The sequence below is a fragment of the Somniosus microcephalus genome, chromosome 1, assembly GCF_052327205.1.
Source record: "Somniosus microcephalus isolate GS21.2 chromosome 1, FLI_Smic_1.0, whole genome shotgun sequence".
Classification (NCBI taxonomy): domain Eukaryota; kingdom Metazoa; phylum Chordata; class Chondrichthyes; order Squaliformes; family Somniosidae; genus Somniosus; species Somniosus microcephalus.
Window position 1 is genome coordinate 409330202 of NC_140987.1, and position 27664 is coordinate 409357865.

At 43.5% G+C, this 27664-nt stretch overlaps 1 pseudogene across 1 annotated transcript in view; it reads left to right on the plus strand.

Annotated features, from left to right (window-relative positions):
* Positions 1-27010, plus strand: part of LOC147125183 (CD276 antigen homolog) — a 33128-nt pseudogene extending 6118 nt beyond the window's left edge. The window contains exons 2-6 of the transcript XR_015079729.1: positions 1737-2093; positions 5315-5371; positions 14949-15062; positions 16763-16784; positions 26088-27010. The product of XR_015079729.1 is annotated as a CD276 antigen homolog (transcript). The remainder of the gene's footprint in view (positions 1-1736; positions 2094-5314; positions 5372-14948; positions 15063-16762; positions 16785-26087) is intronic.
* Positions 27011-27664: the final 654 nt, after the last annotated feature.

Here is a 27664-nt window from a genome sequence, read left to right on the forward strand (position 1 = left end):
CTGTCACTTTAATTCACCGCCCCATTCCCACTCAGACCTCACCGTCCTCGGCCTCTTGCATTGTTCCACGGAAGCTCAGCGTAAGCTCGAGGAACAGCACCTCATCTTCCGATTAGGCACTTTACAGCCTTCCGGACTCAACATAGAGTTCAACAATTTCAGATCATAACCCCGACCCCTATCATATATATATTTTTTATCCACACTTTTGTTCTGTTCTTCTCCCCCACATGGCAGCTGTCTTCCATTCTGCCAGCGCAATTTACACTTCATCTAGAGCCATCCTTTGTTTCTTAACCTGTCCCATTACCATCTCCTTTTGCCTTGAATATCTCTTAATGTCTCTTAACCTCTCCTGCCTTCTATCCTATCGCAGGCCTTCCGTTTTGTTCTTTCATCCCCTCCCCCATTTCCCAGCCACTACACTTGCTTAAAAATCTGTTCCATTTCCTGCTTTTTTTCAGTTCTGACAAAAGGTCATCAACCTGAAATGTTAACTCTGTTTCTCTCTTCACAGATGCTGCCTGACCTGCTGAGTTTCTCCAGCATTTTCTGTTTTTATTTCAGATTTCCAGCATCTGCAGTATTTTCTTTTTGTCTCATTGACGAATTGCCTTGTGAAGTGCAGCTTTAGCAAATGCTATTTCTGGGTCAGGTGCAGGTTGGAGCACCTTGGTCAGTGTAAGTATTGGTGAGCAAGTGCCAGATGCCTCCTGTGCTGGCCGACCAGCCTGATCTCCTTGCTTTCCTACTCCTCATTCTCCTCTTCCAACTCCAGGTAACAGAGACAGACAGATATTCCCAAAGGAAATCCCATAGTCATCAGTGATGAAGGGTGAGGAGGCAAAAATGAAAACCCCACAGCAGTAGGCAGAAAGTTCAGCATTCTAGCAGTAGCGGTGGGGGGGGGGGGGCGGGGGGAGAAAAACAAAAAAATAAGAAAAATGGTTCTGAAATTAAAATTATGCTTTTTCCAGTACCAGTTATAACCCTTGAAATTTATTCTGCCTTTATGTCGTTGTCAAGTAATGGTGGATGCCAGTTTTATACTGCCGTTCTTAACATTGGGCAGAAAGAAGGCAGTAAAGTTGTATAATTTGACGTTAGATGTGATTATGTAATTTGCGTATTATGCAATTTGCGTATCATTTCCCTTTCACTCGTCCAAATCTGGGCAGATGCTTCCTGCCGCCACCATCACTTTTGGCAGGATATCATCAAGAATGGCATTAACTTCAGGCTACTGCCCACCCCAGAACCACCTGAAAACCAGTGAAAACAGCACAGAGAATCTAAGCCTATTGCCTCTTAATAGGGAGGAGATTGTAGTAATGCTATGCTGTGGGTTTTGTTATGAATGATATTTGAAAGGGAAGGAAAATGTAGCGGAATGCTTTTTGTTCAAAGTATTCTCTCATATAGAGAAAAATAATCTGCTTATCAAAATTTGGTTTGATTGGAAAAAAACATGTTTTATTATCTACATGGAGACCCTTAAATTGGGCGTCCTTTCTGCAAATCTACTCTATCACTAATTAGCACTGTCCTTGCCCATCCCAAATTGGCTTCATTGATTGCAATGGTGCTGTGATTTTGTACCAGCAGGACAGCTGATCTGGAGCTGCAAGACCCAGAAAACTTACACTACTGGCTGAGTATTGCCCCAGACTTTCCTCCCCCTTTAAGTGGATCACAGAGTTTTATCATTTAATATCCTCTGTTTATCTATTTTACAGCTGATTCACTTACACTGACTGTACCTGAGGAGGTGACAGGGCTGTTGCGAAAATCCGTCACTATTCCTTGTACCTACAGTCCATCTGCTCTGTACATTGAGGCACAAGTCATCTGGTACATTAATACATACAGAACTATTATAAGAAGAGATGAAACAGGTGATCATATTCCCCGTTTCAACGATCGGCACAGAATCAGTATTAAGAGTGGTCCTGGATCTGGTGATGTTTCACTTACCCTGAAAAATCTGGCGTACAGTGATCGAGGGATTTATACTTGTGAAGTAAGATGGCTATTTAGTCATGGATTAAATCAAACAAAGAAAAATGCACATGTCAGTTTAATAGTGGTAAGAGGTAAGTCAGTTTTTTTGGCTGTTGGTTATTTGACTTTCTAATGCCAATAATTAGATATAACAAGGACCAGAATAATTACTGAAAAAAATGTGATCCTGTTTGTTACAGTTTAAGATTATAGAACCATTTTCTTTCTCCATAGATTAACAGCAGTTGCCATAGGATTTTTACAATTGATAATCTGACCTTCACTGAGTCGCATAATATGTGGGTTAACAATTACCTGCATACTAATTAGCTTGCTGGATTCCACGTAGATTTGTGATGTGCCACACACTCACTTTGGAGTGGTAGATTTTAAACTCAAAGACAGACTGCATAATTTATATTTATTTATAGTTAAATATAGACATGAAACAGAAAATATTCAACAAAGTACTGACGAGCATAATATGTAGCATAAATCTAATGGGTTAATTACTCTTCATAAGAACTCCTGAAGTGGAATAAACAGGTCTTTTGGGTTTTGGAAAGCAAAGCTCCGGCAACTGCCAAAACAAAATAGTTTTATTTTCTTTTGGTATTGTTATAGTGCAAATCTTCCTCACGCAGAGAGCTAAAAGTAAGTCCTCTATCTACTCAAATACCAGAAATGATCGTATCTGCAATACTTACTTGGGCTTCATACACTTTTTTTCCTGACAATTTAACAACATTCAGAAATACAAAAGCCTCAATTAATATATTGAATCAATACATATGCAAATGAAGCATGATAGAAATAACGTTGTTAACTCAGCAGGAAAATAATGGCCCTGAATTTCCTGGATCGTATATACCTGTATGCATAAATTACACCAGTTTCTGCGCAAATCTTGTTGATGGGAACTTATGCCAAAATTTACTGGGGAGCTCCTTTGCCTAAGCTGGAACGTAAAAACCGCCATAAAACAAGCACAAATGCAGCATCACCAATTGGTGACTATTTGTTTTACAACTTTATAAGCTTTTTTTAAAGATGTTGTATTCCCTTCAGAAAGTAACGGCTTACTGCATGTGTCAGTATTTCTGTTTAGTGGATTTGTAGGGGCATAAGGGGGCACCCACTTAAAACGGAAATGAGGAGGAATTTCTTCTCTGAGGGTCGTGAATCTTTGGAATTCTCTTCCCCAGAGAGCTGTGGAGGCTGGGTTATTGAATATATTTAAGATGGAGATAGACAGAGATTTTTGAATGGTAAGTGAGTCAAGGGTTATGAGGAGCGGGCAGGGAAGTGGAGTTGAGGCCAAGATCAGATCAGCCATGATCTTATTGAATGGCGGAGCAGGCTCGAGGGGCCAAATGACCGACCTCCTGCTGCTAGGTCTTATGTAAAATTGGGATGCTTGCACTGTGTGGAGTGTGAAATAGAGCACGCTGATGATTCACAATAGCAATGCGGCATTATTTAGTGGTCTGACAAGAACCACCAAAACTTGTAACGAGGGGAAGGAGTTGTGAATCTCAGTTAAGTCTGGGCTTGAACTCTCTTGTCCAATTGAGATCCCTGACAGTTTATCACTAGACCTACTGGAGAGGAACTTATTTCTGGTTTAGCCTCTCATTTCTATAAGCAACTGAAAAGGCAGCGGCTCCATTTCTATGTCCAGTAACAAAGTTTAATTAGCACACCTTCATTATGGTATCAATTTGGACAGCATCAACCACTAGTGTTAAACAGCCATTGTGAGCTGGGCTTTTGCATGGGGGCGCGAGGCTATGTAAATGAGCAGCAAAAGGTTTCGGTGGATGGATCTCAGAAGTGGTGCAAACAATCTAGGAAATCTGCACATTTACTCGGGTAAAAAATGGTGCAGCATTACTCTTGTGCTGCAGTTATGTTGCAACTTTCCAGGAAATTCCAGATCAATTATTTGTGTGCATTGATCCTTTTCAATAGTTTTCCACCAATTACTCATTAAAATAAATCCCTTTTAACTTTGGATCAAATGACAGTCTGCTTCTTTGGCTAACAAAAATTAGCAGCTGCTTAATGAGCAACTAAGCCAAATTTAGAAATAAGAACAGAAAATGCTGGAAACACTCAGCAGGCCAGGCAGCATCTTTGAAGAGAGAAACAGAGTTAACATTTCAGGTCAATGACCCTTCGTCAGAACTGGAAGATGCTAGAGATTAACAGCTTTTAAGCAAGTACAGAACATGGGGAAAGAGGGGTGGGGCAAGAAAGGAACAAAAGGGAGAGGTCTGATAGGATGAAGGGCAGGAGTGATTGATGTGCCTCAATGAATCCGAGACTCAATGTTAACGGAGCAAAGCAAGGCTTTTATTAACTCAAAGTAATACACAGTGGAGAAGTGTCTCTCATCCAGAGACCTGCTGTACTGCCTGTGAGACAAGCTGGGGCCTGCTTAAGTAGGGGCCAGGTATGGGCGGAGCCCTACACACAATACAATACAGGTAAGGAAATGAAACTGAAACTAAACTCCCCTGCTTGTCACAGTCACAGGCACAATCAAACACAGAGAATACAGAGTGCCTGATGAATGGCATATTTCATCACAGTGATTAAATGACAAAAGTGATGATGGTGCATGGCAAAATTAGACTTTAGAGTGACCTGGTTTAATCCAGTTTGATCCTACCAGATCCAGATGTGTTTGTACCTTTTTAAAATGGTTGTATGCTTTCAATAAAGGACCAAATAGCTCTAGATAAGGTCATCACTTCAGCAATTGGGATTAGCCAGCTCTATCTAATACAGCTCAAAGTTCTGAACAGATTTTATATACGCACCCCCTTCAGGATTCACTGCAAGCAGTGGTGCTGGAAGCAATTTGAGGTGATGAATTAAGAGTGTCACTTGAGTCTACTGCATAGTGACTTAAATTTTCCTGCAGCATGTTGGTACCAAGTATGGTGCTAATACTAAAGGCAGAAAATTACTGCTGGTGATATTAATGGATGAATGCTGAATGTCCACATGTGACATTCCTCTGTTCTCTACTTTCACAGAGGGAGAGGATAAACACTCTGATCGCCTTTGCTAAAACTGCAACAGAATGCCATGCAAGCACATAAATGTTCATCCACTAATATCACCAACCCCAATTTCTACCCTTAAGTGTTAAGAATTGTACTGATATATTAAACGCATGTTAAATAGAGTTGTGTTTTAATGCAGTACTGCTGAATCAATCTATACATCTATTCATTGTTAGGATGTATTTTCACATCCGAAGATGAAACGCTATCTTTTAACATTTTAACAATTATTTTCCCAGCTCTACCTTCCACTAGGTCTCCGGCTAGTCTGTCCCCTGTGGTTGTTCCTACCTGTGGTAAGATTGTTATTCTATTTCTGTGGACCTGTGTAGCGTGATTTTGTTTTCTACATTTTTACTTCGGTTTTTCTTTTTGAAAAAGAGAGAATAGCACGACTAACTCTCGACCCCAGCGGTGCTGTGAAGGATCTCTGAGTACAGAGTCTTCCACTGGGTTGTTTAGTCACGCCATACCGCCATGGTGGTAAAATGTTCCCCCAGGACATATCCTAATGGAAAATGAAGGCAGGAAAGAGTCGGCACAGAAAGATTTCCTTTGAAAGAGAATCCAGAGTGCAAGGGAGTAATGACTGAAGACTCCGATGCTATTGTGGGTTGAGGCCTGCACAATAGACCAGAGACTGAAGCATTTATATTTATAAATAATATTTATCCCACAACCATCATCACTAAAAAATAGATAAGGTCATCATCTCATTGCTGTTGGTGAGACATTGGCTGCTGCGTTTCCTACATTACAACAGTGACTAGACTTCACAAAGTACATCATAGGCTGTGAAGTACTTTGGGATGTCCTGACGTTGTGAAAGGTGCTATATAACTGCAAGTTTTTTTTAAAACTGTGGCCTAACTAAAACCTGGTACAAGTTCAACATTACCTCCTTTCTTTTGTATCTCATGCCTCTACATATAAAATAAGGACGCTAATATTGCACAATGTCATTTCACAAGATAACAAGATTGGTACAGATGAGGAAGGTCATTTGACCCATCCAAGTTTAGACATTCAAAAAAAGCTCCAATCCTTCCTCCATCACAGCATCCAGCTGTTTCTTTAAAGATTCCAGGGTTTTTGTCTCCACTATCCTACCCAGAAGTTCATTTCACACATTGACTGCTCTTTGAAGAACTTTCTTTTCCCTCCTTGAGGTAATGTTCTGGATTGATCTCTCTGTACCATTTACTATCTTGCATACTTCTATGTCATCCCTTCTTTGTCGCCTTTTTGCTTGAAGGATTGATCCAAGATATTTCTGAGTGACCATCACTGTTAGGTGACTGATGAGCAGCAGAGGGCAGTAGTAACCCACTAGTTGAGTGGTCGAGTGAAATTACTTCTTTCCACTGGGGCGAGAAATGCACAGGAGAAGCGTTATACAGAGTTAGCACTTTTTTTGCCAAGTCCAAAACTAAATGGGGTGGGTTAGGATGCATAAATGGGGTTTCTGCCGATTTTCCACTGAAGTTAAGGTGACCGATCAGGAGAACCCTCGAGGAAATTCCCGGCATGCATCTTGGTTCGATCGTATCTACGTCTTGCAGAATACATGCATGCCATCCTACAAAACTCTGAAAAACTGACGAACAGCTTCAAAAAGGCTGATATCCCTAACAAGCTGTCAGTTTAAAAAGCAACATACAATTGGGGAAAAAAAACCCTGAATAAAGGCTTGTGTCCATGGCTACTGCTTCAAGGCAACTGAATAAGTCAAAATATTTTATATTACAGTACATTGGTTTTCACGATTTCTATTAGTGTTTAGGAATCGCAATCTGCTATTTAGTTTGCTTTTCTGTGAAAACTGAAACCCAGTGGCATCATGTCTGAATACTGAGAAGTGGTTACAGTGGGGGTGCATTGGGACATCGGCTGTCATGACTTAAACTGACTTAAACCCAATATTCCATCAGTTTTATTATGGAGAAAGGCTAAAGCTCACAAAAATACCTAATTGCAAATCATTCTCTTTTTGAGTGAGTGGCTGGCTTTATTAACCCCCACACCCTTTCTGCATGCTTGGCATCTACTAACATAGCTTGTCTGGCTTTGGCTAACTAGCAAAATAGAGGAGTTTCTGGAATGTGAGGTTTGTGGGTGTGTGAGCTGCCATTGCTCTCCATTTTAAAATAACCAATATTGACAGGCAGCTACAATCCTCCAAATCCCATAAGGTCTGTTTGACTGTGATTGTGGATGTGCACTGTGATCAATAGAGAGTGAGGAAGAGTAGGGAACATGGTGAGGGATGCTGGGGAGAACCAAGTGAATGAAGTCCTGGGACAGAGCGATAGACAGGTTATGATGTGCACCAGGCCATGGCAACAAAGAAAAGACAATACTGGGCAGTGTTTCAGGCCCTGGGATACAAAGTCAGGACATGACATGAACCCAACTTTTATTTAAAAGCAAATTTTCGTTGTTTACTCTCTCTTTCTCAGTCAGAGGATGTGTTGATTCAGCCCCTGAAAACTGCATTGATTTCACCAATTCCCTTTAAAAGATGTGGGAGGGGGGAGGAATTTGTTTGGGCCTGAAGCAAGAGGTCTGGAGATCAAAAGAAACTGACTCTCTGGCCTCATCTGAATAATTGGGCAACTCACCCGACAGGAGATGCCAATTTTAGGCTGCCTGTCTCACCGGCAGCGGCCCTGAGGTAAGTCTCAGGAGCGGGGTTGAAGCGGGCGATGGGGGGTGGGGCATCACAACTCCTGTGGAGTTGGGGGAGCACTCCTGGTTCTCCTGGCTCCACACAAAGGTGTTTTTGTACACATTTAAGTGGCCTATTGCCTGGGCGGATGCCAAAAAAAATGGACCCCATGAATTTGGCAGTGGGACCAACGCCTGTGTAGATTGGGCGTAGGCCGTCCCACTGCTAAATTGGTATGCTTTCCACTTGTGTTAAGCTTGAAAAATGGGTCAACATGTACCAATTTCTACCACATAGAATGTAGAGGAAAACCTGTTGTTTTTAATTCTTTAGCACATAAAGCACATTGCCACTGTAACAAAAATAACCAAGTCCCAACATTTTTGTGGCCAAATTCATTGGGCACTGCACAGAAGATCCTACAAAACCACTCAAAGCTATTTTGAAATCTACATCAGCATTTTTGGCTATAGGTCCTTCCATAAGTACAGCAAGCTAGCAAAAAAGATAAGCAGTAAAAATAAAATAAATATTCTGCTGCAAGAAAGAATCTACGCAATCTCTCTCACACATTTTGAAACAAAAGATGAGTTGTTTTGAAACAAAATGTTCACAATGACATTGAGAAATTTTCCTCCCAGGGCTGCTCTGAGGGGAAGTTCACTGCACTAATGTTCAGCTAAAAGTCAGGCCTTTTTCCCTTGGTCACAAAGCGTCTGCATATTACATATTCTCCCAGGTGAATAGCCCTTCGGTAGCTGTGAACTCCATCACTACAGTGGCCGTTGAAAATAAATGCTGCATTCTCCTACAGTCTGGAAGAGAATGATGGAAAAGAAGTGAAATAATTGGAGCAAATAGAACCAGAAGATTGGCAGAAAGATAGATTAGAGAGAACACAAAGGGGAGATTTTCTGGGCACCATGACCAGTGGCACTGAATTGCAGTGAGCAACTTGGGGCTGAACAATTAGTCAAAGATCATTCTCAGTGGATTTATGCCTATTGCGCACAATGTGTGATCTTCCATCTTGGGTTTAAAATGGCCTAAAGCGCCCTTGAAGGTGTGACACCTTCAATTCAATATTACAGTTGATAATGAGATGAAAATCCGAACAGGCACAGTTCCATGATTCTGTCATAAGGAAAGCCCTGTGCACTTAGTTTGCCTCTATAACAGACAGTCGGGGTTGGGCATACTCTGGGCTGATAGGAAGTTGGTGTTTAATGGGGGAGCAGTTGCATTTTTATTTGGAGCAAATGTAAAAGTGGAATTTAACCTTGGTCTGTATGAGCTGAAATTTTCAGTTATTTTTGTCAGTTTATTTTTGGAGGTCTTTTTTTTGTCCCAGATTTTTGACAAGATTTTCCACTGCTCCAATGAAAAATCTGGATATGGCATTGCAATAGGTGTATTCCTTTCATTTTGAGTTACTTGGAGGAGGAAGACGAGGATGAAGGGAGGGACGCCAGTGATTCTATCGCAGGTGGACTGTTCTTACTCATGCAGCCATGTTTATAGACCCAGGAGCATCTATCTAGGACTGTCTGCAGGAAACTGCCTTTGCAGGCTTTGCTTCACCAGGGAGGTAGTGACATTTTTGCTCATAATTGACCTGCTGGCTGCCCACCACAGGGATGGCACTACTAGTGGCAGTCATAGTCACCACAAACTTTATGGATCAAGCTAATTCCAAGATACCACATAGAATATCAGCAAAATCAATCAATTCACAGTGTATAGATGAATCAAGAAGGCCACTCGTGTTGTTCACTGTGGCAGACAACTTCATAGTTTTCCGTGTGACAGCAGGATTCTATGTCATAGAGTCATAATGGCGCAGAAGGAGGCCATTCGGCCCATCGAGTCCATGCCGGCTCTCAGCAGAGCAATCCAGTCAGTCCCATTCCCCCGCTCTATCCCTGTAGCCCTGCAAGTTTATTTCCCTCAAGTGCCTATCCAGTCTCCCCTTGAAAACATTGAGTGTCTCCGCTTCCACCACTTCCGTTGGCAGCGAATTGCAGGTCCTCACCACTCGCTGCGTAAAAAAGTTTTTCCTCACATCCCCCCTGAATCCCTTGTCCCAAAACCTTAAATCTGTGTCCCCTAGTCCTTGTACCATCAACTAGTGGGAACAGCCTTTCCCCGTCTAGCCTATCCAAACCTGTCATAATCCTGTACACCTCTATCAAATCACCCCTCAACCTTCTTTGCTCTAATGAAAACAAATCCAGCTTCTCCAACCTGTCCTTGTAGCTAAGATCCCCCATCCCCGGAACCATTCTGGTAAATCTCCTCTGCACCCTCTCAAGGGCCTTCACATCCTTCCTAAAGTGTGGTGACCAGAACTGGACGCAATACTCCAGTTGTGGCCTAACCAGTGCTTTATAAAGGTTCAGCATAACTTTTCTAGTTTTGTACTCAATACCTCTATTTATGAAGCCCAAGATCCCATATGCTTTGTTAACCACTCTCTCAATATGTCCTGCCACCTTCAGGGACCTATGCACATTAACTCCCAGGTGCCTCTGTCCCTGCACACTCTTTAAAACTGTGCCATTAAGTGTATATTCCCTCTCCCTGTTCCTTCTGCCAAAATGCATCACCTCACACTTCTCTGTATTAAATTCCATCTGCCACTTCTCTGCACATTCTGCTAGCCTTTCTATGTCCTGTTGCAGTCGATTGGTATCATCCTCACTGTCTGCCACACCCCCAAGTTTCGTGTCATTGGAAAATTGAGATTCTACTCTGTATTCCAATATCCAGGTCATTTATATATATCAAAAAGCAGTGGCCCCAGCACTGACCCTTGGGGAACACCACTGTCTACCATCCTCCAGTCTAAAAAACAGCCATTTACCACAACTCGCTGTTTTCTGTCCTTAAGCCAATTCCTTATCCCTCTTCTTGGCAAGATCCTGCAAATCCATTGGCAGGATAGGCGCACCAACGTCAGTGTTCTTGCTCAAGCCAGCATCGAAGCTTTGACCACGCTCAATCAGCCCCGATGGACGGGTCACATTATCCACATGCCCGATACGAGACTCCCAAAACAAGCGCTCGGAGCTCCGGCACGGCAAGAGAGCCCCAGGTGGGCAGAGGAAACGCTTCAAGGACACCCGCAAAGCCTCCTTGAAAAAGTGTAACATCCCCATCGACACCTGGGAATCCCTGGCCCAAGACCGCACAAAGTGGAGGAGAAGCATCCGGGAAGGCGCCGACTAACTACCACTAACCCACCTATTCCATGAGCCTCAATTTTGTTAACCAGCCTTCTGTGTGGTACTTTGTCAAACGCCTTCTGGTCAAACGCCTTCTGAAAATCCATGTAGACAACATCCATTGCATTCCCTTCATCAATCCTCTCTGTTACTTCATCAAAAAATTCAATTAGATTTGTCAAACATGATCTGCCTTTTACAAATCCATGTTGGCTCTCCTTAATTAGCTTAAACCTCTCCAAGTACCCGTTAATTTTTTTCTTGGTTATTGTTTCTAAAACTTTACCCACCACTGATGTTAAACTGACCGGCCTATAGTTACTAGAATTGTCCTTGCACCCTTTCTTGAACAATGGTGTCCCATTTGCCACTTTCCAATCCTCAGGCACCTCCCCCACATCTAGAGAAGATTGGAAAATTGTGGCAAGCCCTTTCGCTATCTCCTCCCCCAATTCCCTTAGCAACCTGGGATGCAAGCCATCTAGACCAGGCGACTTTTCCACTCTAAGCATACTCAGCCTTTCATGTAGTCCAGAGATTTATTGATGGCCTTTGGGCCATCTGGGTCCTTGCACATAATTTCTTGGCCTTCATGAACTGAAAAGCGCAGATTGCATCATTGTCCAGAGTCCATCATTGTGCAGATGGTCAGTGACTACAGCAACACAGGATCATGTAGGTCAATGCCTGTGTTCAGACAACAGTCATGGGCCTAGAAATTGGGCTGCGTAGATCGCATCCCCGCATCTAAATGGTGAGGTTCGAGGCTTTTGAAATATTGGGCCTCGGGCCTTGGTTCAGTGGAACCAGCCAAATGTTAAGAGCCCGCCGATGAAGAGGACTCCAAGTTTGGGTCACTGCTGGTGCTCCGGTAAGTGTTGTTGGGGATCGTGGCCTAGGTCAGGGATCGGGCTTGGGTCGGTGATCGGAGCCTGGATCAGAGATTGTAGGGGTTGGAGACGGGGTTCGTAGGAGTCTGGGATTGCAGGGGTTGGGAGCAGATGGGAGATAGGGGATTGGGTGTCGGGAGTGGCTGCGGTGGGAGGATGATTGGTTCCTTTAATTTGGGATCTGGAGGAGCGCTCCTGCTCCTCCTGGCTTCACACTCAGGTAAGTTACTTACCTTCTTTGTTGCAGGTGATACCTAGGGCCATTTTCTCTTGAGTGCAGCCTCAGGGCAAATCAATCTTACAGAAGGGGGCTTCAAACAGGCGTTATACCCTTATTTGCATATGCATCCATCTAGATCAGGATTGCAGCATGCCTGCAAGGAGGTGGAGCTAAGTTTCAGATCACATCTGATCATTATTGTCACTGGATGTGCTACTTTGATGCTGCATGATAGCTGCAGGTGTCCTGCTGACTCAGACCCAGTGAAGATAGTTGACAACTGGTATTGCCATATAGATTTACCAAGGCCTGAGGAAATGGCATCTTACTGTGTGTGGCCAATCGGTCTACACTGAATGTTGATTACCCTTGCATGCCTTCTTTCATGCTGTGCCTTTCAAAGCCTGGCATAGTATGATTGGGATGTTTTCAAGGAAGCATCCAAAGTTGAGGTTAGTTAAACATTCACATGCCTTAGTGGTGCCATTAGTGTTTGATGTCCCAGCTTCCTTTGGGAAAAGGAGTCTCTGCTTGCACTAATTGTCTACCAAAGCAAAATATGTTCACCTCTGTTTGTAGATGCGGGTACTGGTGATTGGGCAAAAAGCATCCCTCACCCCACCTGACCAGCCTGGCATCCCTCTCTAGGTCTTCCTCTTCTTGCAAATATGTCTGATGGAGAACTTTGGGAAACCCATTGGTGCTAGTAATGGTGTTGTAGGAGCAACGTGTTTGTAACAATTGGCACAAAAGCTCACAAACTTAAATATCACTAGACAAAAAAATTTAAACGGTCAAAAATGACTAAAATATGAAGAAATGATTTAACTTACCTGGGTCCACTAAAGATTCTATCACTACAACGGATTCAATAAAAACCCCAGGTGCCTATTTTAATTGGGCATCCTTCAGGCTTGATACCCTGCATGTCTGAATGACAGGAAATGGTTTGCAGATGGACATGTTGCAAAACACAAGTTTATGAAGTGCCCGTCTATTTGAGGCAGTCAATTCCACCGCTGTTGGTCATGACCCCAGGGACGCAAAGTAGATGGAGTTCCAGTGGGATGGAAATCCCGACCATTTTCCCACCTGCCCAATTTATTTTGCAACAATAACCTAAATACAGTATTAGCAGGCTATTTTTCTGTAAAGAACATCACAACTGAGCCTGACTGTCCTCACCTAACAACCAAGTGCTTGTATCCATTGACTCCTGCTGGAAAGTGCCTGTGTGAATTTTACGTGCAAATAAGATTGGGCTCAGATGTAATGCCGCTCACCTAACTCATGCTTCCATAGAAATCTACCAATTCCCCACCACTTTGTGAAGAAATGTTTCCTGATATCATCCTAAACTTGCCTTTTACCAGTTAGTACCTTGTCATGTAGACATGGTTTAACTTGACCTATTGCTTGAGATTAACTTTTTATTCCACTTAATATTTTATATACCTCAAAAATGTTCCTCTAATTTGCCACCTTTCAAATCTGAAAAGTTTTTTGCTGTTTCCTTGGGTCGGTCTCCTGTTGAAGTTCTCCATAAGTATCTTGTGATTTATGTGTCTATGATTTGGAGCAAAAAAGATTCTGAAAGTAGGCCCGGGATTGAGAATTGGGCCTGAGTTTAATCTCTTGATTTTGTGCAGGATTGCCACTATACACCCATGTCACTCCTGAGGACGATTAATAGCAGTTATGCCTGACATTTTTGTATCAGACCGAACAACCAAATTAGGCTTATGCGCAGAGCCTTTTTCAGCAGCAGTAAAATGCAGCCAATTGTTGAAGTCAGCACAAATAGCACAGGAGTTCTGAATAAACTCCTGAAAGAGGTAATCAGACAAATCTCCAGCATCCGCAGTATTTTGCTTTTGAATCAGACAAATTTGTTGCTCGAGTTCTTTTGAAACGTGTTTCTGTGCAGACTTATCAAGTGATAGTAGATTATCCTAACCCCTACTGGTTGTACGCATATTTAGAATTACGCAGGCAGTCCTATTTATAAAATGTGCGTCTTGGTTCCTTGTCCATTGCAGCTCAGTCAAAATTGTAACTAACTCGAATATCAGAAATATTCAAAACTTACACTTTGAAATGTATTCTTGCCTTTTGAAAAGCCAATTTGCCAGTCTAAGACAAGTACTTGCACAGTAGATTGCAGCTATATCAACACATATTTTAAAAAAAAGCCTTTGTTACACCACCCAAAGGAGTTGATGAGGGCTGTCCTGAATATACTGTAACAATGATTAATTGCTAGAGAAACATTATAAGTGTTTCTCGCACTCGGTCATTGTTTTCCTCAGATGTTATGTCTGTTGGTAAGCAACAGCTTGACTGATATCTTTCAGATATGCTTCAGATAAGGCCACAGAAACCTAGCCAATTTGCCAGCATGCAATGGCAGAAGCCACTTTAGGGATAGCATCTCTCATTAAAAAAACCCCAACTTTTTAATGTAATACATGGAAAAAACATATACTATGGGCAAAAACAATTCTAAAAGTAGGCCCAGAATCGACATTTTTGAACATTTCTGATATTCTCTGGGGGTTCTCCTGATTGTCCGCCATAATTTTGGTAGAAATCCTGGAGAAATGGTATAAGTGCTATTTCTGAAGTTTCCGCAGACCTTCTGTTGAAATTATGGCAGACAATCAGGAGAACCCCCTTAGAAATTCGAGCCCTTCATTTTTATCATAGTTCTAAAACATCACTCACGGTGGAACATGTGCAATGGAAAGTAGGATCCATAAGAACCCTTCGGGGTGGCACTAATCCTTATAAAATAATCCCATAGATTTAAAAAAATTCATGGCGCATGTATGTCTGAATATATTAGTGATTACTGTAACTCTGTTTTTCTAGGATTCAACAATGTGAACATTTCAGTCTGGGTGTTTGTGTTGACAGTTGCTCTGATCGTGTTGTTTTTTTCTGTTATCATTATCTGCATCGTGTTCAGGACAAGGATGAAGACAGGTAAATGTATACAATAGCAAAATATTATGGGCAAAAAAGATTCTAAAAGTAGGCCCAGGATCGACAGAAATGGTGTAAATGCTGTTTCTCTGAGGTTTCCGCAGATCTTCTGTCGAAATTGCGACAGACAATCATTAGAACCCCCTTGGAAATTCGAGCCCTTCATTTTTTTCTGACAAAGGGTTCTCGACCCGAAACGTTGACTCTGTTTCGCTCTCCACAGATGCTGCCTGACCTGCTGAGTGTTTCCAGCATTTTCAGTTGTTATTTCAGGCAAAAGTATAGGTTACTTAGAAAATAACTGACTAAGAATAGCTGTGGTCCATCCATGCTTAGTTAACAGCCATGGTGGCAGGAGGGGCATCGCATTTGGCCTTGGCTGCCTTGGGCTAGAAAGAAGAAAAATTAGCCTGAGTTCTGCTCTTGATTGCTATCTAGCAATGCCTGCTGGAAAGTGCATGGGTATGGATATCAGGCGGGGACAAGATCTGTCTCCGCTCTGATGCCCCCACAGTTGACTAGCCTGCTGATGTTCACTGTTAAAGCTGGAGAATAAAGAATAGCTACTAGGGACAGCTGTCCTCACCCATGGAACCATACTCCAATAATAATCAGCCTCTTCAGGAGAGGAGGGGAGAACTTGGGACCTGTGATTTTCTGATCCATGCTGGCAGTGGGCAAGGTTTCCTGCCGATAGTGCCTGCTTGGAAGAGTGCCCACATCACTCGTCTTCTCGTGACACGCGTAAATCTTTTTCCTGAAACACCCTGAAATAAGTCATGGAGAATTTTTGTTGCCCCTTTCTGTACCATTTATAATGTATTCTTTGTCTGGCATGGTGACTAAAATTGAACATAATGGGGATAGTAATATGGCATCACTGGCACTGCACGAGTGTTCCATGCACCTTTATTGAATAAAGTGAAGTGAGTCTATTTGCATAATTTTCTGCCACGATGGTATGCCTCCCAGGACATGCCAAGAGTACTCGGGCCACATTGTTGGGCACCCCAGCAGCCAGTAAAGGGCTTCTGGCTCCCTGTTGTGTGCTGTGCAATTAATGGCATGGGATGTCCACTGGGGTGGGGGTTACAGAGGCACTGGGGTCAGAGTTAGCAGGGGTGTAAAAGGTAGTAATGCTGAATATTTTCAAAATGTCATTGGGGGCCTTCCCTTCAGTGGGCACTGTGTGACTGGAGTGCTGCTCCGATGTTCCAGCTGTATTACGAGTGGACACTTTATTTGCACGGGACTCATAGGTCTAATGAGCCTAACGCACGCTTTATGTGCAAGCTCCCATTCCCTTTGCATTTACCGCTGATTGTCATGGGCACATTGCAGGCCTAAGGTCTCCATTCCCAATTTTCTAGGGAGTGACCATCTGCCATTGTGTTACCTGCCCCAGTACTCTAAATGTGGTGTAACCAATGCAATGTAATGCCCTGCATAACTTTTGAAAAGCTCTGCACTATTATGCTGGCTATATATCCTAGCATTCGGTTGGATGTTTTAATTGTTTTGCCATATTGTCTGGATATTGAAAGTGACAAACTCGCCGTTCCTCCCAAATTCTTTAAGTTTCTCTGTGCTGATTCAATTCCATTCATTGGATATTTGGTGATTATTGTGTATTATTACAAAAACATTTACTGTAGTCTGTTGCATTCAGATTCTAATTAAACCTTTGCTCTTTTCTTTAGGGCACTTATATGACTTGCCAAGGTAGGTGCATATCCACCTTCAATGCTCAAGAGTTACCTGGTGACTGAATAAGTCAAATTCCATTTTTATTACATGGGATTCTAGAACTTTTGCTTGAGTTTTGGGAATTGCAGCCCATGATTATATTTGTTTTTCTGTGGGAACCTTGTATCAGTGACCCCCTTCATAAGTTGCAATTGTTCATTTCTTTCAGCAATAACAAAAAAATTCAATCATGAGATGCCTCCTTAAAATCTACCTCTTTGCCTGAGCTTTTAGTTGCCACCTCCTAATCTCCTTCTTTGGCTTGGCATACATTTCTTCCCCTGTCTCTTTTGTCACATATGCAGGTATCTGAGAGGGATGGTGGGAGGCAGGTATCTGAGAGGGATGGTGGGAGGCAGGTATCTGAGAGAGATGGTGGGAGGCAGGTATCTGAGAGGGATGGTGGGAGGCAGGTATCTGAGAGAGATGGTGGGAGGCAGGTATCTGAGAGGGATGGTGGGAGGCAGGTATCTGAGAGGGATGGTGGGAGGCAGGTATCTGAGAGGGATGGTGGGAGGCAGGTATCTGAGAGAGATGGTGGGAGGCAGGTATCTGAGAGAGATGGTGGGAGGCAGGTATCTGAGAGAGATGGTGGGAGGCAGGTATCTGAGAGAGATGGTGGGAGGCAGGTATCTGAGAGAGATGGTGGGAGGCAGGTATCTGAGAGAGATGGTGGGAGGCAGGTATCTGAGAGAGATGGTGGGAGGCAGGTATCAGAGATGGTGGGAGGCAGGTATCTGAGAGAGATGGTGGGAGGCAGGTATCTGAGAGGGATGGTGGGAGGCAGGTATCTGAGAGAGATGGTGGGAGGCAGGTATCTGAGAGAGATGGTGGGAGGCAGGTATCTGAGAGAGATGGTGGGAGGCAGGTATCTGAGAGAGATGGTGGGAGGCAGGTATCTGAGAGGGATGGTGGGAGGCAGGTATCTGAGAGAGATGGTGGGAGGCAGGTATCTGAGAGGGATGGTGGGAGGCAGGTATCTGAGAGGGATGGTGGGAGGCAGGTATCTGAGAGAGATGGTGGGAGGCAGGTATCTGAGAGGGATGGTGGGAGGCAGGTCTCTGAGAGGGATGGTGGGAGGCAGGTATCTGAGAGGGATGGTGGGAGGCAGGTATCTGAGAGGGATGGTGGGAGGCAGGTATCTGAGAGAGATGGTGGGAGGCAGGTATCTGAGAGAGATGGTGGGAGGCAGGTATCTGAGAGGGATGGTGGGAGGCAGGTATCAGAGATGGTGGGAGGCAGGTATCTGAGAGGGATGGTGGGAGGCAGGTATCTGAGAGGGATGGTGGGAGGCAGGTATCTGAGAGAGATGGTGGGAGGCAGGTATCTGAGAGAGATGGTGGGAGGCAGGTATCTGAGAGGGATGGTGGGAGGCAGGTATCTGAGAGAGATGGTGGGAGGCAGGTATCTGAGAGAGATGGTGGGAGGCAGGTATCTGAGAGAGATGGTGGGAGGCAGGTATCTGAGAGAGATGGTGGGAGGCAGGTATCTGAGAGGGATGGTGGGAGGCAGGTATCTGAGAGAGATGGTGGGAGGCAGGTATCTGAGAGGGATGGTGGGAGGCAGGTATCTGAGAGGGATGGTGGGAGGCAGGTCTCTGAGAGGGATGGTGGGAGGCAGGTATCTGAGAGGGATGGTGGGAGGCAGGTATCTGAGAGAGATGGTGGGAGGCAGGTATCTGAGAGAGATGGTGGGAGGCAGGTATCTGAGAGAGATGGTGGGAGGCAGGTATCTGAGAGAGATGGTGGGAGGCAGGTATCTGAGAGAGATGGTGGGAGGCAGGTATCTGAGAGAGATGGTGGGAGGCAGGTATCTGAGAGGGATGGTGGGAGGCAGGTATCTGAGAGGGATGGTGGGAGGCAGGTATCAGAGAGATGGTGGGAGGCAGGTATCTGAGAGAGATGGTGGGAGGCAGGTCTCTGAGAGAGATGGTGGGAGGCAGGTATCTGAGAGGGATGGTGGGAGGCAGGTCTCTGAGAAGGATGGTGGGAGGCAGGTATCTGAGAGGGATGGTGGGAGGCAGGTCTCTGAGAAGGATGGTGGGAGGCAGGTATCTGAGAGAGATGGTGGGAGGCAGGTATCTGAGAGGGATGGTGGGAGGCAGGTCTCTGAGAGGGATGGTGGGAGGCAGGTCTCTGAGAAGGATGGTGGGAGGCAGGTCTCTGAGAGGGATGGTGGGAGGCAGGTCTCTGAGAAGGATGGTGGGAGGCAGGTATCTGCTACTATCCTGGAATACAGCAACATCATGTAGGCGCATACCTGCCAGCTGGCTGAAGGGTGGGAAAGAACAAATACTTATTAGAGGAGTTCTGTGATTAAGGATAGGATGACCTCTCAAATTTTCAGCTGATTAGAGAGAGCCAGCATGGATTTGTGAGCGGTAGGTCAAGCCTGACAAACCTGATTGAATTTTTTGAAGAGGTGACTAAAGTAATGGACAGGGGAATGTCTATGGATGTTATTTATATGGACTTCCAGAAGGCATTTGATAAAGTCCCACATAAGAGATTGTTATCTAAGGTAGAAGCCCACGGAGTTGAGGGCAAATTATTGACCTGGTTAGGAAATTGGCTGAGCGGCATGAGACAGAGAGAGAGTAGGGATGGGCAGGTACTCTAATTGGCAGGATGTGACTAGTGGTGTCCCACAGGGATCTGTGTTGGGGCCTCAACTATTCACAATATTTATTAATGACTTCAATGGTGGCATAGTAAGTCATATATCCAGATTTGCCAATGACACAAAGATAGGTGGCATTGTAGGCAGTGTAAACGAAAGCATAAAATGACAAAGGGATATTGATAGATTAAGCAAATGGGCAAAACTGTGATAAATGGATTTCAATGTAAGCAAATGTGAGGTCATCCACTTTGGACCTAAAAAGGATAGAACAGGGTACTTTCTAAATGACGAAAAGCTAAAAACTGGATGTTCAAAGAGACTTGGGGGTCCAGGTACATAGGTCATTAAAATGTCATGAACAGGTACAGAAAATAATCAAAAAGGCTAATGGGATGCTGGCCTTTATATCTAGAGGACTAGAATACAAGGGGGTAGAAGTTATGCTGTAGCTATACAAAACCTTGGTTAGACCACACCTGGAGTACTGTGAGCAGTTCTGGGCCTTGGAGGGAGTGCAGCGTAGGTTTACCAGAATGATACCCGGACTTCAAGGGTTAAGTTACGAGGAGATTACACAAATTAGGGTTGTATTCCCTAGAATTTAGAAGGTTAAGGGGTGATCTGATCGAAGTTTTCAGGATATTAAGGGGAATAGATAGGATAAATAGAGAGAAACTATTTCCGCTGGTTGGGGATTCTAGGACTAGGGGGCATAGTCTAAAAATTAGAGCCAGACCTTTCGGGAGTGAAATTAGGAAACACTTCTACACACAAAGGGTGGTAGATGTTTGGAACTCTCTTGTGCAAATGGCAATTGATGCTAGATCAATTGTTAATATTAAATCTGAGATTGATAGCTTTTTGTTAACCAAGGGTATTAAGGTATATGGGCCAAAGGCAGGCATATGGAGTTAGGTCGCAGATCAGCCATGATCTCATTGAATGGCGGAACAGGCTTGAGGGGCTAAATGGCCTACTCCTGTTCCTATGTTCTGTCAGAGTGGGGGGATGTGCTGAGTAGAGTGGCTCAGGGCTCAGTGCTGGGACCACTGCTGCTACTAATTTACATTAATGACCTGGTTTCAGAAACGCAATGCAAATGATAGCAAACTAAGAAGGCCAGTGGAATCGGAAGAGGCAGTTCAGAAATTACAGAATGAGTTGGACAAAATATGTAAGTGTGCAGAATAAAAGGCTAGATGACATTTAATGCAAACGAGTTTAAAGTGCTACACATAGGAAAGCATAATAGGTGACACGCCTACTGCATGAATGGTGTTGAAATAGCTAAGGATGAAGCTGAAAGTGTCCTCTCCTAGGAGTCTTATTAGGCTTGATGTTAAACAACCAATGCAAGGCCACAATTAACAAAACCAATAGGATGGTGAACTATATAGCCTAAAAAGTAGAATATAATGCAGTTCTGATTGCTGAGAAAGAAGAGAGTCATTCAAATGCTGGAGGCAGTGCAGAGAAGAGCCACAGGGCTGATCCCTAGTGTCGGGTCTGACACTATGAGGGAAGACTGGATTGACTTGGGCTTTTCAGCCCAGAAAGGAGAAGTTTGAGAGGTGACCTTATAGAGGTATATAAGATTGTTATGGGCATAGAAAACGTGTACATGGAATATTACTTCAAATTAAAGTACAGGAGCAGACAAGGGGACACGGGTTCAATCTAGCAAAGGGTAATTGTAGGACTCGTATCAGGAAATTCTTCTTTACACCGAGTAATCAGCATCCGGAATAGATTAGTGAAGGAAAACCCCAGGAATTATTTAAGAAACAATTGGATGCTACGATAAGGTGACTTTAGGAACTCTTTGGATGGATGAATTAATGGCCTTCCTCATCCGTAATTATCTTGTGATCTTATCATGAAGGCAGGAAAAACTGTGCTGGGGTTCTACCCTCATGAAGACTAAATACTGATTCATACGAAAATCACAAGGGAGGTTTGTATTAAGTAGGCATATTGACTCATTTTCTTCTCATTCCTCCACAATATCAACCCTCTTCTATTGCAGTGTCTAGCTGTTCATAAATGAGTTCATTGTCCTGGCCTCAACAATCCATTTCAGCATTAAAAGCATCAGTGACTATGAGCTGAAATGGGAAGTGGAACTTGCGTGTTTAGCTACCAAATGTGCAACTAAAGAGGAAAGCTAGCTAGTGGTTTTAGAGCAGAATACAAATTCAGCACCAACGGTTCCTAGTTCATTATAATATCTGCAGGGTCTTCTTAGCCACCCTCCCTAGTGTGGTTAGGAAACTTCAAGCATACTTGTGAATAGTGGTTGTTCACTTGGTAAAGGTGCACAAACAGCAGACATGCCAATCACCTGCTTGTTAGTGTTTGGAGCCTGTTTTGTGGCCCAATATCAGTGGATTTTGAATTTCTTGCCCCCTCTCCTTCCCACTCCTTCCAAATAGACTTTGGAATCAAAAACACAATTTCTAAATTTGCAGATGACACCACATTGGGGGGGGATAGTCAATACTGAGGAGGACTGCAACAAATTACAGGAGGACATTAATAAACTTGCAGAATGGGCATATAATTGACAAATGAAGTTCAACACAGATAAATGTGAGGTATTACATTTTGGTAGGAAGAATAGGGAGGTCACTTACTACTTGGAGGATGCGAGTCTAGGTGGGGTAGAGGAACAAAGGGATCTCGGAGTACAAATGCACAAATCACTAAAAGTTGCGACACAGGTTAGCAAGGCCATTAAAAAAAGCAAACCAAGCTCTAGGGTTTATTTCTAGAGGTATAGAATTGAAAAGTAGGGAAGTTATGCTAAACCTGTATCAAACCTTGGTTAGACCACACTTGGGAGTACTGCATGCAGTTCTGCTCGCCATATTATAAAAAGGATATAGAGGCACTGGAGAGCATGTAAACAAGATTTACAAGGATGATACCAGAAATGCAAGGGTATTACATATCAGAAAGGATGAACAGGCTGGGTCTCTTTTCTCTTGAAAAAAGAAGGCTGAGGGGTGACCTAATAGAGGTCTTTAAAATCATGAAAGGTTTTGATAGAGTGGATACAGAGAGAATGTTTCCACTTGTGGGGAAGAGCATAACTAGAGGCCATCAATATAAGAGTCACCAAGAAATCAAATAGGGAATTCAGAAGAAACTTCTTTACCCAAAGAGTGGTGAGAATGTGGAACTCGCTACCACAGGGAGTGGTTGAAGTGAATAGTATAGATGCATTTAACAGGAGGCTAGACAAGCATACGAGGGAGAAGGGAATAGAGGGTTACGTTGATAGAATTAGATGAGGAAAGATGGGAGGAGACTCGAGTGGAGCATGGACTGGTTAGGCTGAATGGCCTGTTTCTGTGCCGTATATCCTATGTACGTAATCCTATGTATATGTAAATACACCAGACAGGTCCCACTTCCTTCTATTTGCATGCTTCCAGCGCGAATAGGCCCGATTGCCATCTCTGTATATTAAAGGTGGGAACTGTCATGAGAATAATAGTTCCTGGAAATGGTGCAAGAGGATCTCTTAGTTATGAGCAGACTTCAAGCATTAGGCTTATTTATTTTGGAGAAATGCAAGCTTGGAGGGAATATGATTAAAATGTTTTTAAATGAAGAATAGATTAACTATTTGAAATAGAAAGGGATGATAGGACTAGAGCTTGTACCTGTAAAATCTGAAGGCAAAAAGTTATGCTAGATGCCAGTGAGAAATTATATTTTGCAGTCATTGACCTCTGGGACAAACGGCTGAGGCCACGAGTATGGGGCTGCTACACAAGAGAACTTGACCAGCTCCTGAGAGGATGGGGACAATTTTCTGCTCCCCAACCATCATTCTTTAGAGAAGAGCGTGTGGCTCATTTTTCTTTATCTTCCCCCAGCCTAAATGTGACAGGCGGAGTGCACTCAAAGTAACCTCATCTGTATTTTCAGATTCAGGCCACTTTTCTAGGCCTGATGTTCCACCTTGGCAGGGCATTGTGCCTGGGAGTAGGGTAGGAAAGCCAACCACTACCTTCTGGTTGCTGTTGAAAAACAGCAGCCCGAAGGCGCTCAACACCGATCCTGGTCTTGTTTCATCTAAAAACGAGAACATCTGCCTTATGTCTCACTCCAAAAGTTTGCACTCAGATTTCAGCATCTGAGCAGCCTGGTATGGAGTAAGGCCCACTATCAGTGCGTGGCCCAATCATAGAATCATAGAAATTTACAGCACAGAAGGGGGCCATTCGGCCCATTGTGTCTGCGCCAGTTGAGAAAGAGCTATCCTGCCTAATCCCACTTTCCAGCTCTTGGTCTGTTGCCTTGCAGTTTACGGCACCTCAAGTGCACATCCAAGTACTTTTTAAATGTGATGAGAGTTTCTGCCTCTATCACCTTTTCAGGCAGTGAGTTCCAGACCCCCACCACCCTCTGGGTGAAAAAAGTTATACTCAACTCCCCCTAATCCTTCTACCAATTACTTTAAATCTATGTCCCCTGGTTATTGACCTCTCCGCTAAGGGAATTATGTGCTTCCTATCCACTCTATCTAGGCCCGTCATAATTTTATACACCTCAATTAAGTCTCCCCTCAGCCTCCTCCGTTCCAAAGAAAACAACCCCAGCCTGTCCAATCTTTCCTCATAGCTAAAATTCTCCAGTCCTGGCAACATCCTTGTAAAATCTCCTCTGTACCCTCTCTAGTGCAATCACATCTTTCCTGTAATGTAGTGACCAGAACTGTACGCAGTACTCTAGCTGTGGCCTAACTAGTGTTTTATACAGTTCTAGCATAACCTCTCTGTGCTTATATTCTGTGCCTCGGCTAATAAAGGAAAGTATTCCATATGCCTTCTTAGCCACCTTATCTACTTGTCCTGCTACCTTCAGGGATCTGTAGACATGCACTCCAAGCTCTGTTCCTCTACATTTCTCAGTGTCCAACATTTATTGTGTATTCCCTTTCCTTGTTAGCCCTCCCCAAATGCATTACCTCACACTTCTCCAGCGTGAATTCCATTTGCCACTTTACTACCCACCTGACCAGTCCATTGATATATTCCTGCGGTCTACAGCTATCTTCCTCACTATCATCCACACAGCCAATTTTTGTATCATCTGCAAACTTCTTAACCATGCCCCCTACATTGAAGTGTAAATCATTGGTATATACCACAAAAAGCAAGGGACCTAGTACTGAACCCTGTGGAACCCCACTGGAAACAGCCTTCTAGTCACAAAAACACCCATCGATCATTACCCTTTGCTTCCTGTCACTGAGCCAATTTTGGTTCCAACTTTCCCTTGGATCCCATGGGCTTTTACTTTTTTGACCAACCTGCCTTGTGGACCTTGTCAAAGGCCTTGCTAATATCCATGTAGACTACATCAATTGCACTACCCTCATCGATGCTCCTCGTTACCGCCTCAAAAATTCAGTCAAGTTAGTCAGACACGACCTTCCCGTAACAATCCATGCTGACTGTCCTTGAGTAATCCGTGACTTTCTAAATGATGATTTATACTATCCCTCGGAATTTTTTCCAATAATTTTCCCACCACCGAGATTAGGCTGACTGGCCTGTAATTACTCGGTCTATCCCTTTCTCCCTTTTTAAACAACGGTACCACGTTAGCAGTGCTCCAGTCTTCTGGCACCATGCCTGTAGCCAGAGAAGATTGGAAAATAATGGTCAGAGCCTCCGCTGTTTCCTCCCTTGCCTCTCATCAGCCTGGGATTCATTTCATCCAGGCCTGGCAATTTATCTACTTTCAAAGATGCTAAACCTCTTAATATTTCCTCTCTGTGTTTATCCCATCTAATATTTCACACTTCTCCTCCTTAACTACAATGTCTACATCGTCCCTCTCCTCTGTGAAGACAGACGCAAAGTATTCATTAAGAACCATACCCACGTCTTCCACCTCCACAAATCATTTTGGACTGAGCCCTGCGGAACCCCACTGGAAATAACCTTCTAGTCACAAAAATACCCGTCGACCATTACCTTTTGCTTCCTGTCAATGAGCCAATTTTGGATCCAACTTGCCACTTTCCCTTGGATCCCATGGGCTTTTACTTTTCTGACCAATTTGGGCTTCTGCTGAGTGGAGACCCTGGAAAATGAGGCAGGAGCCATTGTGATATCACTTCCATCTCATTACTCTCAAGATGCAGGCACTCTACCTCCCTCTCACAAACCCACTGAAATCTCCAAGCAACACAAAGGGGCAGAGACCCAGCATCACAGTTCTCTGCCTTTGCACCTGGAGAATAAGCATTACCTGGGCCCAAAGTGGAAGGAAATCAGCCCTGACATTTCCAGTTATCGGGGCTAAATTGCTAATTAGCTGTGATTAGATGAGTCATGGGAAAGTGCGGTATCCTGGCACTTGCTTGATTACTTCAGAGATTTGGAGATGAATTTCCCAAAGCTTTTTCTAAATTGGCTGCAGTTTTATCCCTCTGTTTTTGTGCCTCTCCCAGATAAAAGCCTGGTTTGGGGATGGATGGATAGTGCGCTAAGTTGCACCATTGACTGGTTGGGTTTAGGATTAATGGGCCTGATAGCCTTTTCTTGCCTTTCTGATTGTACAGGTATGTCTGTATTATAACTGTCTTCTCTTAAGGCTGTAGAGATTGATTCACATTGAGTTTTTTTTTACTTTCAGTGTTAGGTATGAAAGGTACACGCATCAGGAACCTATGAACATAGTCTTGAGTGAAAATAACGAATACGAAGTGATGACGAATAAAAAAGAGAGCGAATATTCAGAAATATCTGCGAGATCCGCCTGTGCCTCTGAACAACCAGGTGCTTCAGTGTGAAGAATAACATCAGCTTTCTTCCTATGCCGCTTCAGAAGAACACAAGTTTAAAATTACAGCACCGCACTCTGTTTATTGCAGTACTCAACTCCTAAAAGAAATGGCAAAACAAATTGTTCCATTTTTAAGCTATAAGACAAACAGAACAGAGTTTGAGCAGTTTCTGAGCCTGTTGCTTCTCACAATTCCAGAAATGTAGCCTGCTTTGAAAAATCCCAACGCAGCTTCAAAGTCCTTTTCAGTTTTATCTACTACCTTCCTGAAGGCGATGCTGACCCTTGGTGGGTTATGGTTACATGGACCCTGGTAGCTTTATATTATATTTGCTCAAATGGCCATTTTTCATATGTAACTCTGGTTCGCCTGTTTGGCAGGCATCATGGAGTGCATCACAGCCAAGCCTGAGCCTGTCCTCACCTGACATCCACATGTGTGCACTTTCCAGCAAATGTTATTGGATAGTGACCAGGACCAGGATCCCTACCTAATTGGTTCCTCTATCTAACTCAGGAATGTTAAGGCCAGTCATAGATTTTAAAAGGCTCAGTTTCATTACATTCTTTATTTTCTTACATTAATAGTTAAACTGTAACAATACCTTCCTATGTTAACACGTTTTACTAAATTATGTGAAAAGATTACAATTTACTTTTACACATTTGTTGTTTTTAGGCAAGCATTTCATTGATTTTTATATATTGCTTTTAAAATCAATGTAACTTCCTGTTTGCCTGTGATGGTCTCATTAAAATTGGTGTATTTGTCAGTTTGGTGTCCTCCCATCTTTTACAGTAATAGTCTATCAGTAACTCCCTGTTGGCCCAATTGTTCACATTTGTTGCAGGAGCATGAAATTAGTAGATGTTTGTCTTTCACTTTGCCCCTAAATGCATAAATAGCACTTCTTGTAACTTTGGCCCTTGAACGTATTTGCACATAAGGACTAAGGATGTGCACTGCCTATCTTACTTGCCCCATGAAGCTCAAATTAATGTCTTCACTTGACATCCACAAGTATTCAGCAGGGGTCAGTTGATAATGATCAGAATAACCACAAAAACAACTTGCATTTATACAGCACCTTTAATATAGAAAAACACCCCAAGATATTTTCACAGAAGCATAATCAGGTAAAAATGGATGCTGAGCCAAAGGTGGTGACTAAAAGCTTGGTCAAAGAAGTTGGTTTTAAGGAGGGTCTTAAAGGAGGAGAGAGAGGTGGAGAAGTTTAGGGAGGGAATTCCAGAGCATAGGGCCAAAATGGCTGAAGGCACGGCCACCAATGATGGGGTGAAGGGAGTGGGGGATGCACAAGAGGCCAAAATCGGAGGAATGCATAATTCTTGGAAGGTTGTAAGGCTGGAGGAGGTAGAGAGAGAGGGAGGGGCAAGGCCATGAAAGGATTTAAACACAAGGATGA